Below are 12,962 nucleotides of genomic sequence, written 5' to 3'. Positions count from 1 at the left end.
AATAAAACCATTTTACCACCCCCTGTGTTTTGCAACGGAGCCTGATACTGTCACTCCAAGACAGATGAGTACCACACTGGCCTGTGGGCCTGCGGCAATAACTTACACGGACCACGTGTCTGTTTTCTAACCATGTGAGAAATTGTATGCGCCTTCTCCCGCGGTGTGCTCACGTGCGTTTTGAACCCTCGGATCGGCGCTCGCTTAGAAGGAGTGTGTGTGATAGATGAGACGGCATCCATCACACGGACCGAGATGAGAGGGCGATGTTCCAGGGCTTGTGTTTAAGAGCAGGCGCAGGCCCCTGATAAATGATATTGGGTATTTTAAAACCAATCTTTGTGTAATACAACTCTCAGGCAATTACTGCAAGCAATTTCTTATGATTAGAATGATATATCTTGACGTGTGACTTTCTCTTTGTGTGTGCTCCTGCGTGTACATGTGCACCCATGTAGCGAAACATCTCATTGTCCGAGGCTGAGCACAGTTTATTACAGTTCAACGGTTCACAATAACTGGACAAATCAACCAGTTCTTTTTTGTTTCATTACGCACACCTCCCCTCCTCATTCCCATCCCGTCTTTCTCTCTCCCTTTTTCAAAGATTTATGTGGGTCAAACTGACAAGGGTCTTAAATTTTACGCCCAGATACACCATACACACCACTGCTGCATATTCTTTATGCTCATATGGAATCTGCTGAAGCCCAGGGGGGGAAGAAAATGTGGTTTTAAAATGAACATATATGGGCACCGCACCCTCACATTGCGTCATTTGGAAACGCCATAAATCTCCACCAGCAGGCGTCAACGCAATTTCTGGTGTCTCATGGCGCAATCTGATGTCTAAAGCATAATTACAAATGGTAATACATGAAAACCCATCATGAAAGCATACTGTGGAGTCATCCTAATTACATACAGCGGGCTTATGATTAATGGGGTTGACACAGAACATCAATACAACCACTGCCTCTTATAATAGAAAACACCATTGTTTTACTGTGAGAAAATGGTCAGCATCTATCAAGTGAGATCCAGTCCATTTATTTTTTTCGGAGAGACACAGAGCCCGGGGATCTTCCTGCTCCTCATCACGTCCAACCATTGTTCAGTCGGGCTCAGGCTGAAAACCCGAGCGGAGCCCCTCCTCAGCTCTTTGTGAAGGCTGTAAGCGTTCGCCCTTTTTTCCCCATCGAAATCTCTCTGGCTGTCTGCTGACTTCTTCTCTGCTCCTCTGCTGGTTGCTCTCTGAGGAGCCCTCTCTTCTTCACGCCATCAAAAAGATCTTCCCTCTTTCTGCTCTCATGTGTCTAAATCTTAACCCGCCTGCTCGCAGAATGTTTGTCAAAGAACTTGTACGCTGGAAAGAATTATAGTTATGTAATAATTAGTAAAGTTAGTAATAGTAAATTATGCTGCTGGCCCACAGATGCACCGGATTCAGTGGAAATGAAGATATCTGTTGATATCAATATACACATGCAGCAAATCATTACTTGATGTGTTTAATGAAACGGTAAACAACAGCATACACCGCAGCCAAACAACTACTTTTAGTTTTTACAGTGTTCTGCTAACTTTATCACTGTAGTTCTTCCTCTCCCAATCCTGTTGCCACACAAAGAACACGGATGATTCTGAAGAAGCCATGATTCATTTCAATGGAATTATGTTTGTGATGTTAAGTTCCAATATTATACCCCTTATGAAACGACATTAAGATTCACTAGATCTGGACTTTTATTTAGATCTACACCAAATCTCAGAAATTGGTCAAAAATACCAGTCCCCTAAAGAAGCTTTTTTCATGGAGATCCGTAAATCTTTCTCTGAAAAATGACAGCAAATTCCAAAGGATGTGACATTTTTTTTCCATAATCTCCTTGGCGGAGATAAATATGTATATATATTCATTCATGTATGTATACATGGCATTTACTGATTTAGCATAAAGAAAAGATGTGTATTTATGGCAAATTAAATTAAGATATCTGCATGCATGTAGACACTCGACCTCCACATCTTTCCCTGCCGGTAAAGGGCACCCTGCCGTCTGCACTGGATGTTTGCTCCACCCACACTGTAAATCATGAAAAATGGAATTGTCAAATATGAATGCAATTTGTTGGAGTACCGATCCGAGGTGCCTAATATTATTTTTCATCCAGTTGCCAGATATTAGGATTCAATTCCCTCTCAGAGTGTAGAACAAAGCGTCGGTGCACCACTGATGTATGCATGAACTTCTGCGATGGGCTGCATCTTTAATCTTATCTGTCCCCCTTTTTTCCACATGTTCACATAAAAGAGTGCGGATGAGAAATCTCGTTCCGCCCCCCGGTTCCACCCCTTATACAAACGTGTTCCTTAAGCGCCTTGCCTTCTGCATCCAAACCTGTTCCTTCTCCACCTCTCTTCCTCCATTCCTCATCCAATGATCCCTCCATCGTCCACCAGCCCCATGTGAATAATGTATACTGGGTCCTGAGACAAGCGAGTGGGACTTGAATAAAGGCGCTGTATAGGTGGGGGAGCTTAGTGCCTCATGTGCTCGGCTGCCTCCGGCAATTGTGGTGCATGCATACACTCACATAGCATTGGGGGTATATATTTACTACTTACGCGCAAAAATGTGGATGGAAACACTTTCATGTACAAAAACACAGGACAGTGAATCCATCATTTGTTGCAGTCTCTGCCCACCCAACCATGGAGATATTGCTCACAGTCTCCTGTACTGGCTAATGGACCCAATTACTGAGCAGCACTGCCTGAGAGCTTCAAAAAGGTCCCGGCTCTGACACTCTGTACGGACATGTGTGTGTGTGTGTGTGTGTGTGTGTGTGTGTGTGTGTGTGTGTGTTTGTGTGTCTGTGTGTGTGTGTACGTGTATGTGTCAGAACAGAAAAACTCAAGGCCAATCAGATAAATGCCGTTTTCTCTGCCCTCTAACACACACAGTCACGATGCACACAACTACAGTTTGCATGCCAAGAGATGCACACACACACACAATCACACATACACACACACACACACACACACACACACACACACACGCACACACACGCACACACACACACACACACACACACACACACAAGCGCACGTGCAATGTCAGTAACAATACAGATAATCACATTGAGTTTGACCCTGGTGAGACGAGGCTCAAAAGTTTACCCTCAAGAGATGTAGGTTGGGGAGGAGGAGGATAAGGGGAGAGAGAGGTGAAGAGAGAGAGAGATGAAGAGAGAAAGAGAGAGACATGGAGGCTTTTTCCAAAAGAGAGCCGGAGATAGAGATTGAGGGAAATACAATTTCAAAGGTAGGAAAACAGGGGAAGATGGTGAGAGAGAAAGGAAAATAGGTCGAGGCATAGATAGAAAACAATATGAGACACTTTTTTAGTGTGAATATCTGCCACTCTGCATTCTAGTGACAGAGCTAACAATTTCCCTTTCTGAAAACGTCTCCGGCATTTGGCAGTGAAATGCCGCACATATAAACCAGTTATCATGGCTTGAAAGAGCTTTTTAGCTGTTAACTGCCAGTGAGCACAGATATAGACTATTATAGACTTTAATACACTGACACTTTAGAGGTCATTATATAGCAGAACACACACATGCACACACATTCACACACAGACACACACTCACACACACGCACAAACACTGAACTAGCAATCATGAGCGAGAATGGCTTGTGAACTGTCTGGTTCTTGTGTTGGAGTGGGTTATGTCCATTCACGCAATCTGGAGGGGGCCATTATTCACATGGCACCCTACGTTCACTGCATATTATGGCTATCTGTCTCTATTGTGAAAAAAATGACAGGGATTGGAGTTCACTGAGCTTGAATAACCCCCTCCCCTCTCTTCCTCTGTATCCCCCCCCCCTCTCTCTCTGTCTCCCTCTCTTTCTGTCTGTCCCTCCAGGACTAGGACGTCCAGCTGCCATTGAGATGTGATTCTCTGGGGCTTCATTTCACTTAAAGAGAGAAAAGAAAATTACAACAGGTAAGAATGTGTGTGTGTTTGTTTTTGTGTGTGTTTGTGTGTGAACAGACTTTGTCTTGCCTCGTAATTTTGGAGAAATTTAACCAGGGATGCTTTTTTTATTTATAGCACACTTATTTAGGGCCTGGGGGATAGTCACGCAAACGTAGACACACACCTGGTGTGTTGTTTTCACTGACTCTACATTATGCTTTATGCTTTTTTGGAACCCAAATAAGAGCCTGCGCTCTCCCCGGAGATCTCAGGGTTCCATCTGTGCCAGGAAGTGCTCTAATTGGCCCGACAAATGTGTCCTCTCAAACCGCTAATCCAATCAGATATGACCCATCGAGCTTCAAAGAAAAAAAATAAAAACGACCAGAATGCAAAATGCAGTGAAAACAACAAGACATAGATTAGAATAGAATAGAATAGTGTGTGAACATCTATTCAATTAATTGCAATTCCCTTGCCTGTTCCTTGAAGGCATCAACGGGAGTTTAACCACAAACTCCAGACCTTCATCAGCCCATGGAGCCACTCACTGCAACTTACTTACAGTGTATTTACAAGCTGAGTCGGGCCTGTAAAATGTCGAATTTACGAGCTCCTTTTTAATTAGAAACACTGGCTCCTAGAGTCGGCCTGATGAATTGCACATTCAGTTTATTGACGACGGAAGAGGGTGCAGTACTCGTATATTGACAGCTAGTCAAAGTATCCCGGCAGACATCAGTTTTCCACTAAGAGGAGAAATGTGTTGCATCTTTGCTGAATGAAACCCTGAGGCCATGTTTTCACGGGATCCTATTCTTTATCGATCGCATTGGTGGAGATTAATGTGAAAGAAGGTGCTCTATCTCTCTTTCTCTCTCTTTCATTCGCTCTTTCTCCTTTTCTGTGTGGCTGTTTTCTATGTAGCTAGTTAAGTTTAAATTTTTGTATTGCCCAAGGTCATTTTACTCAAGTGTTGTACCTCTCGAGTAAAAGTCTGTGTACATAAAGTGTTGGACAAGAAATGTTAAAATATCAGCTGTTTGAAAAGATCTACTAGTTTGGAGATATGCATAGTTTTATTTTTCATGTGTACTTTTTCATAAGTGTGTGTTTGTGTGTGTGTGTGTTTCTTTTATTGCACTTCCTGTCCTGTGTGTGTGTGTCACCCTGCATGCTTTCCTTCCTCGTCTCTCATATGACTCTGGGAGCTTGTTTTGAAATCGGATTCTGTGAGATCAAGGCTGCGTTTCGTCTTTATTTCTCTGAAACAATGACTGTATGGAAAGAACAACAGGAAAGGGGACATATCATTCCTCATGTGGGGGGATGTGATAGTTTCTTTTTCTCTCCCTGAAACAGGTGTTTCCTGCTCTGCATGCACAAACACGCAACCCTCATTTACCACCCTACTAATGAGGATGCAGAAATACAATAATTAGTATAAATAGTTGTATTTGTATTTATCAGTTTCACTGGCTAAACAATGACTCATTAGAACACAAACCTCTGTCAAGGCCGAACAGTCTTACAAATGAGAATCAAGTATGAGAAAAAAGGAAGCGGTCGGATGCTCCTAAATTATTTATTGTCATAAAACATAGTTAAAAAAAGAGAAAACTAAATCCTGGATCTGCCCTGTAATCTGCTCCCACGCCAACATTTGCTGGGTTTTTCCCAGGCCCCGCCCCTAAACCCATTTGGTGGCAATGGGTAAAGTAGTTATTGTGTTTTCCTCCTAAAAACAAACAAACAAACAAACAGCAAACACGGGTTAAAACATAACCTCCTTGGTGGAGCTAATTAGTCACCTACGTTTGTATGGAGAGATGAGCTGATAAACACAAATGTGGACCCGGTGCATTCATTAGAAATAAACCTAGAAACTAGGTGTTAAACCAAATTAAGTAAAAAAGATTTAATTAACAAGTAACAAGAAACATATTTTAAAAGAGAGGTTTAAAAAATAATTACAAAACACTTTTTAATATTAAAATATTAAAATAATAAATAGTACAGCTTCGGCAGCACGCACACACACACACACACACACACACACACACACACACACACACACACACACACACACGTTCACACACATGCATGTACACAAACACAAACAATCCCTCCTTTGGTCCCCTGTCACCACCTCCAATGAATACAAGCGTATTGTCTGATACTGTGACCTTTGCCTTGAGCCGAGAGGCCTTTGTCCTGAGACAATAGAGTCCATATTGTAAACCATGCCAGTCAATGTCGTCCACACAGCTGCTAGAGCACGGGTGCAGATTGTCCAGGGTCCAACTTGACGGCTTTGAGGCAGGCACTTGTGGCCTGTGTGTGTCAGTGTGTGTCAGTGTGTGTGTGTGCGTATTTTTGTCTGTACTGTTTTTGTCTGCAAGTCTGTTTCCCAGAATCAGCAGATGGGCCTGTGCAATTAGACTCAGCCTCCTTCCCTTTATGGGCACACATGTACGTGTGCACACACACATACACACTCACACACACACATACACACTCAGACAGACACACACAGAAACCCACTCAGCCACATGCATGCATACACAAACACACCCTGGGCCGGGCATGAAGCAGATGTCTCTGAAACTCTAGACCTGACAGATACTGTAATGGAGGCGGAAACTGAGGGAAGAGAAAAGAGTTGCCAGGGCAGCCATTTAACATCACTCAAACTTTTATTCATCTGGTAAAGCTGATGAAGGTGATGAACCAATAATATAAATATTCCTTCCTTCCTTCCTTCCTTTCCTTCCTTCCTTCCATCCATCCATCCATCCATCCTTCCTTCCTTCCTTCCTTCCTTCCTTCCTTCCTTCCTTCCTTCCTTCCTTCCTTCATTCCTTCCTTCCTTCCTCCCTCCCTTCCTTCCTTCCATCCATCCATCCACCCATCCATCCATCCATCCATCCATCCATCCATCCATCCATCCATCCATCCATCCATCCATCCATCCATCCATCCATCCATCCATCCATCCATCCGTCCACTCCTGATAAACAGAGGTGAAAGACGGGGACTATCCCAGTGCACCATCCTCACATTTAGCCGCGGCTCTCATGTATTGACCTGCAGTAACAGATAGGCTCAGAGGAAATGAGCTTGTGACTGAAAGGTCATGGTTTAAAATCGGAGTCGTACAGTAGCTGTGAAAAATCCTGGCAGTTTAAATCCCTCAACAACCGCCGTCAGGGCCTTGACCTGTGGGCACTTAACCTTTAAATGTTCCAGTGGAGCGGCTCGGCGCCCAAAAGTGTGAGACTGTGAGGCCGTGCCACACAGCTCCCAGGTGTGACTGTGTTAATGTAGGGATGGGGTCCGTCCGGCCTCCCTTCCTCTTCGCGAGTGGATGACCTGATGGTTTACAAACACGTGGCATTTTCTGTTATCGCTCAGTTGCTAATTCGGTGAAGTGCATCAGTGGCAGTCCGGAAGAATTCTGTTGATCCGAGCCGTCGCTGTTTATTGCTAACGGATGATTTGTGTCCACGTCTGCTGCCTGGTGGCTCAGTATCCTGTTGACTGCACCCAGGACAACTGTCTGTCCCTTATGCTTTTGTTTTCCCCCTCCTAAGATTGAGACGGGGCACCAAGGGAGCACTCACACACAAACACACACACAAACACACACACTCACACACCTTGTCACACACACGCACAGTGACGTGAACGCATCAGCCTGGACTCACACGTACACCTCCTATTAACACAAAGACACTGCCACCTGAGTGTATCGCTAGCGCACACGCACACACACTCACACTCACACACACTTTGCACTGTACAGCAGGGAATAGCCCACAGAGATGCTCTTTGTCAACAACTTGGAAGAAAGCAGCTATTTAGGGCCCCTGTATTCCTGGAAGGATAAGCAATCTTATTTGTGCGAAAACAAGTTATGGCAGTTACTATCACTCTCTCTCTTCCCCACTGCGTCGTCTCCTGTTTGTGGCGTTCTGCTCATGAACCGGTGCTAAATGGCACAGCTGACTGTATTGTGAGCGTAGATTTCCAATGGGCTCGGTCAGATTATCAGCAGATGCACAGACAGATGTTTTCCCTCCATGTGTCTGTTTACCAGTTCGGTTGTCCCTGTCGCACACTGCGGAGATTTGTTGTTCTATTTGGATGCTTCAATCTCGATTCCAACAAAAACACTAGTTAGTGAAGAATTACAGGCACGTGTAAACTACAGTCTCACTGGCGTTTTGAAGGCAGAGAGGAAAACATTAGAAATATGAACAAAATGTCTAAATTTAAAGATTAAGAACGACTAGTTATACTTTTTTTGGACTTGTTTACTTACATTATCCAAATCTTTCCAACAAGGTTCAAACCCAGAGAAATCCACAATTTTATTCAAGGTAACGGTACATTTCATATTGGTCTCTTTGTAATTACGTCATATCTGCTTTACCCTTGGCTTTGTCTGTCTCTGCTGTAACTCCCGGGCCGATGGCGTATGACTAAGGAAAAACACACTGCTAGCCAGTTAGCCAGTCGGCTGCTTTCTCCTCCCACGGTTTCAACTGGTCACTCGTAATGGATCAAGATTATTCATCTGCGTTTGCTGCGTAACATGAATTAAACTTTGACACGTTACCTCATCCGTGAGCATGATTTGCGTTAGGTTCCATCGGCAACGGTGGTGGAGACAACAACTCCCATGATCCCATGCTGTTTCACGACGTCATCAAACCACATCTTTGGACCTCTAGTGCCTGAAGTTACATAATGTACATTTAGATGAAAATTATTTCACTGTGTTGTATTATGCAACATGTACTTTAAAATATCTCTGACTTAATCAAAATATTTAAATCTATTTGTTCTGGTAAAAACAATATTTTAACAGCATGCGTTCTGCTGTGCCCCCTTAAAATGTTCTGTAAAGAAACATATGAATAAATGAATCTCTTCTCTTCTTTCCATTATCAGAGAGAAGTTAATATAAATATGCTCCCTTTATGTATTTCAGAAGTAGGAAAGGAAGATGGAGACCTCACAGGCATCCGTGTGTAACCCTCAAATTCAGCCGATGTCCTCAGAACTTGAATCAATACAGATTTACTACAATTTTGAAAAGGAATCAATGTTAAAGATCTGGAGCTACAACCTAAATATTAGATCTGAGGAGGATGAGACACAGCCTTGATTAAATATTTCTCACTGTCACAATTAAGCATTGATGAAACAAGTGGTGTAACATTTTTGCTCACCCTAGTTTTCTTTTATTTGGACAATTTTCTCACTATTGTATTAAAAAAACATTTGAAGCACATTGAATTGTGCAAAGCGTTAAATATATATATATACTACAGTAAAGATTTTTCCTTATTGGTAGTTTAACATTAGCATTACATAAAGAAACAATAACCCACTGTTGATAAATATGGCATAAATCTCATACCTCACCATCACATGCAGAAACTGATAAACATTCAAGAATCTATTACAGAATGTGTGATGCTCAGTAATGGTTGTGGTCCACCCACTGCTCCTTTGAATTACTGGATTCTCAATGCATCTTGCCGCACTGGTTTGTTGATTGGAATACATCAGCACACCAGGGATATGAAACTGCAATAAGATCCGGACCTCTAGCCTGCATGATTTGAATATGAAATGATTAGATTATTGATTTGGGTTATTTGGGTCTCCCGCACCCGGGTGATATTGTGGCGGCGCAATCACTGAAGCTGACATTTAGCACTGTGTTTACCTTTGCTGTCTCCATTGATTGCCTCAGAATCACCGCCCATACATCCTGCTGGAGCCCATTGTGTCATCACTTTTTATGCTATTTCAGAAAAGTGATGGATACGTCTGGGAAATGTTACAGTCTTGGCCCGAGCTGCAGGAAACAAGCACATTACCTTGCAATCACAGGGCAGTGGTTCTTACATGCTTGCATTTCAAACACCATTGAATATGATTACAAAGATCTTGGATGCAATGCATACAGAGGTGGAATTACTATGAAAAAAGGTCTTTAACATATATTTGATAAAAAAAGCAGTGATGTTTACAGCTTTCTCAGAGAGAGCGATGAGGGTTTGAACATAAATCTCATGATATGTGGAAGCATTTGTTCCTAAAAACTAAAGCGAAGCCACAGCCCAGCAGGGAGCGGTAATAAGTCTTTATTTTGATGTAGTAATGTCTCAGGTACATTTCTTCCACCGAGTAACCACTGCTGTGCCTCTTTAATCCCGACAAACTTTGAAGAAGATCTCTTCTTCACTTTCGTTTTTTTTTTATTTTGTTTACGGAGAGAAGTGAAAATGGAACATCTAATGAAAAGTGTTTGCTGACAAATTCTCCCATATATCTGTGGACATCTGTCGTGACACATCTTACACACATCGCTGCTCTGAGCAGCGCAGACGTCAAAGTGACTCACGGTTTTTATTCTGTTATTATTCTATAACTGTAAAAGGAAATATTTCTTTTGTGTCCACGAGCGTTTTTTCTTACGCAGGAGCCAAGGTGACAGGCTGCAAATGAATGTACTCTCCCGTCGGTTAGATCTCTCTGTATTTCCGATGCCATTTTCTCAGCAGTCCAATCCAGCACTAAGTGCCTCCTTTTATATTTATATACCAGTGTTGGTACTTATGCATTATTAAATTATGAACAGGGCCCAGTAAGCGCCCCAGAAAGGCCTTTTTGAATAAATTTTTCAAGACTCTGATATACCCAGTTCATATCTGCTCTGTAATGCAAGAGGCAGATGTTCTAATGTCTTATGCAGAAAATACCTGAACTGAATCAGTGAATCTACATTACGAGTTTTTTACTTTAATGTGCTGATTTCAAACAAATATATTTGTGTGTGTATTTCTGGGATCTAGCATTTGCAGAGAATGAATAAAAAAGCTACTGCCTTAGAGTAGGCATCTAATTATTTAGGCCCTGGGAATCTTTAGAAGTCTTTCATGTGGGGTTATTTTGAAATGGAGAACAATGGGCTTTGAGGACCTTAAGATGGAAACACATTTTTAATCGTCTTTTACGGAGTAACAGAGGGAGGTGGATTGACAGTGTGCACGACAGAGGGACCAGAGGAAGCACCGTACGAGAGAAGAGAGAGTCGTAGAAAGAGCCATCGAGAGGGAAGAGAGGTTAAAAGCAGAAGTAAACAAGACCGGAAGGAGGATAACAAAATGGGATGAAAATAAGTGGGAGGACGTGATCAGGGCTGGAAAAAATAATTGATAAACGCAGGAAGGAAGTTCAAAAAAACAAGAGCTCATTTGAAGATTGGTGTGTGTTCTCCTGCTTCTCGAGCCTGGCCCTTTCACGAGGATTTTAAATCTAGGCCATGAGTGCAATATCCAGCCGGTTTGTCTGCCTCCTCTTTAATGCAGCATCATTCACTGCTGAGGTGGCTGTTCTCTGTACTGTACTGCACAACTTTCTCTCTTTTCTCTCTCTCTTCTTCTCTCACAATCACAATCACACTCGCACACACACACACAAAATGTGCGTCTCTCCACCTCTGGCTTTAAGGCTCGGCTCTGACGGATCCATTGTGACAGTACTGGGTTTAGAGCACGGTGACAGAGAGGAAGAGAGGGAGATGGCGATGGGGGGGAGGAGGGAGAGGGTGGTATGAAGGAGAAGACGGATGAATCAAAGGGGAGGAAACAACAGCAGTGGCAGTGGAATCAACATCACTGCATCTGCAGTTGACATAATTGATTGTTTCAGAGGCAGTTTTGTAAACCATTAACTTCCCCGTATGGGTTACTGACATGTATTGACGGGCTGCACATGCTTGTAGCAAAGGGATGAGTGTATGCTTGTTTGTTTATTTGCATGTCAAAGTTGCTCGTGCATTCATTTGTTTATTTGTGTTTTTCTTGCTTCGTCGCAAGCCAAGGATAGAGTGAATGAATCAACCTACCGTAGTAGGTAGAAGAGAAAATATTGGCCAGGCGCGAGGACTGGTGAGAAATTAGCTACAGGGAAATTGGCTGTTTGCTACACTGCATTACAAAGTGTGACAACAATCATTACAGATCCAGGGAGGTTAAGCACAACAGAGTTTCAAGTTCAAGTTGTGCAACAACTACAAAATCATCTATAAAATAACTCTACATAATAATGATTTAGTTCTTCATGATTATAACAATCATAATGAATACAATGATCTATATTCATGTTGTATAACATATCAAAACAATAAAATATTAAAACAGAAAACACGGCAGGTTCAGCAAATGTCTGTAAAGTTTGAAGTTAATGATAAAAAAATCATAATGTTAGGAACTGTATTCACATGCTCCATGGACAGCCCTGTGACACTGGAAACAGAATATGTTTTGTATTCATTTGTTTCCAATATTTGCATAGGGACCAAGATGGAAGAAATAGGATCAGTTGGGACAGGTATTTAAATAATTTCAAATGTGTGCATGTTAATCTTGAAAATGTCTAGTGGCTCAAAGGTCACAGGCTTTAGACACTGATGAGAGAAGGACATGCATTGTAACATTTGACATTAATTAGAGCTGATTATAAAAAGGTTTATAAGTGATATGACATCAACGTACCAACACTCAGACTTTCCGAGTTGTTGTTCGGACTTGAAATGGGATTCACGCTGGTTGGACGAATTAAGAATATTAAGGTGAGGCTAGTAACCTTTTAGCAGGAGTAGTAATATCATTATCTTTTACCTTTAATGTTTGTGTTCAAGCAAAGCCAATCACTAAGCATGCCAATTGACTCTGGATTTAATCTGTAACTAGCTTAACCTTAAGCTGTAAAAATGAGATACTGTCCTCCATCTTTGGACAATCCAAAGAATATCTTTGCTAGGCTAGTTGCTTTTCAGCAGGACTAGTCCGTCTCTTTGTATTTTCCCCAATCTGATACTGTCTTATTTATGTGTTAAAAGAAAAAAAAATAGCTTCATGCTAATTGTGCGACGTAAATGTC

This window comes from Limanda limanda, chromosome 2 (genome assembly GCF_963576545.1).
Source record: "Limanda limanda chromosome 2, fLimLim1.1, whole genome shotgun sequence".
NCBI classification, from domain to species: Eukaryota; Metazoa; Chordata; class Actinopteri; order Pleuronectiformes; family Pleuronectidae; genus Limanda; species Limanda limanda.
The sequence above is the reverse complement of the archived record's forward strand: the minus strand, read 5'-3'. Positions refer to the sequence as shown.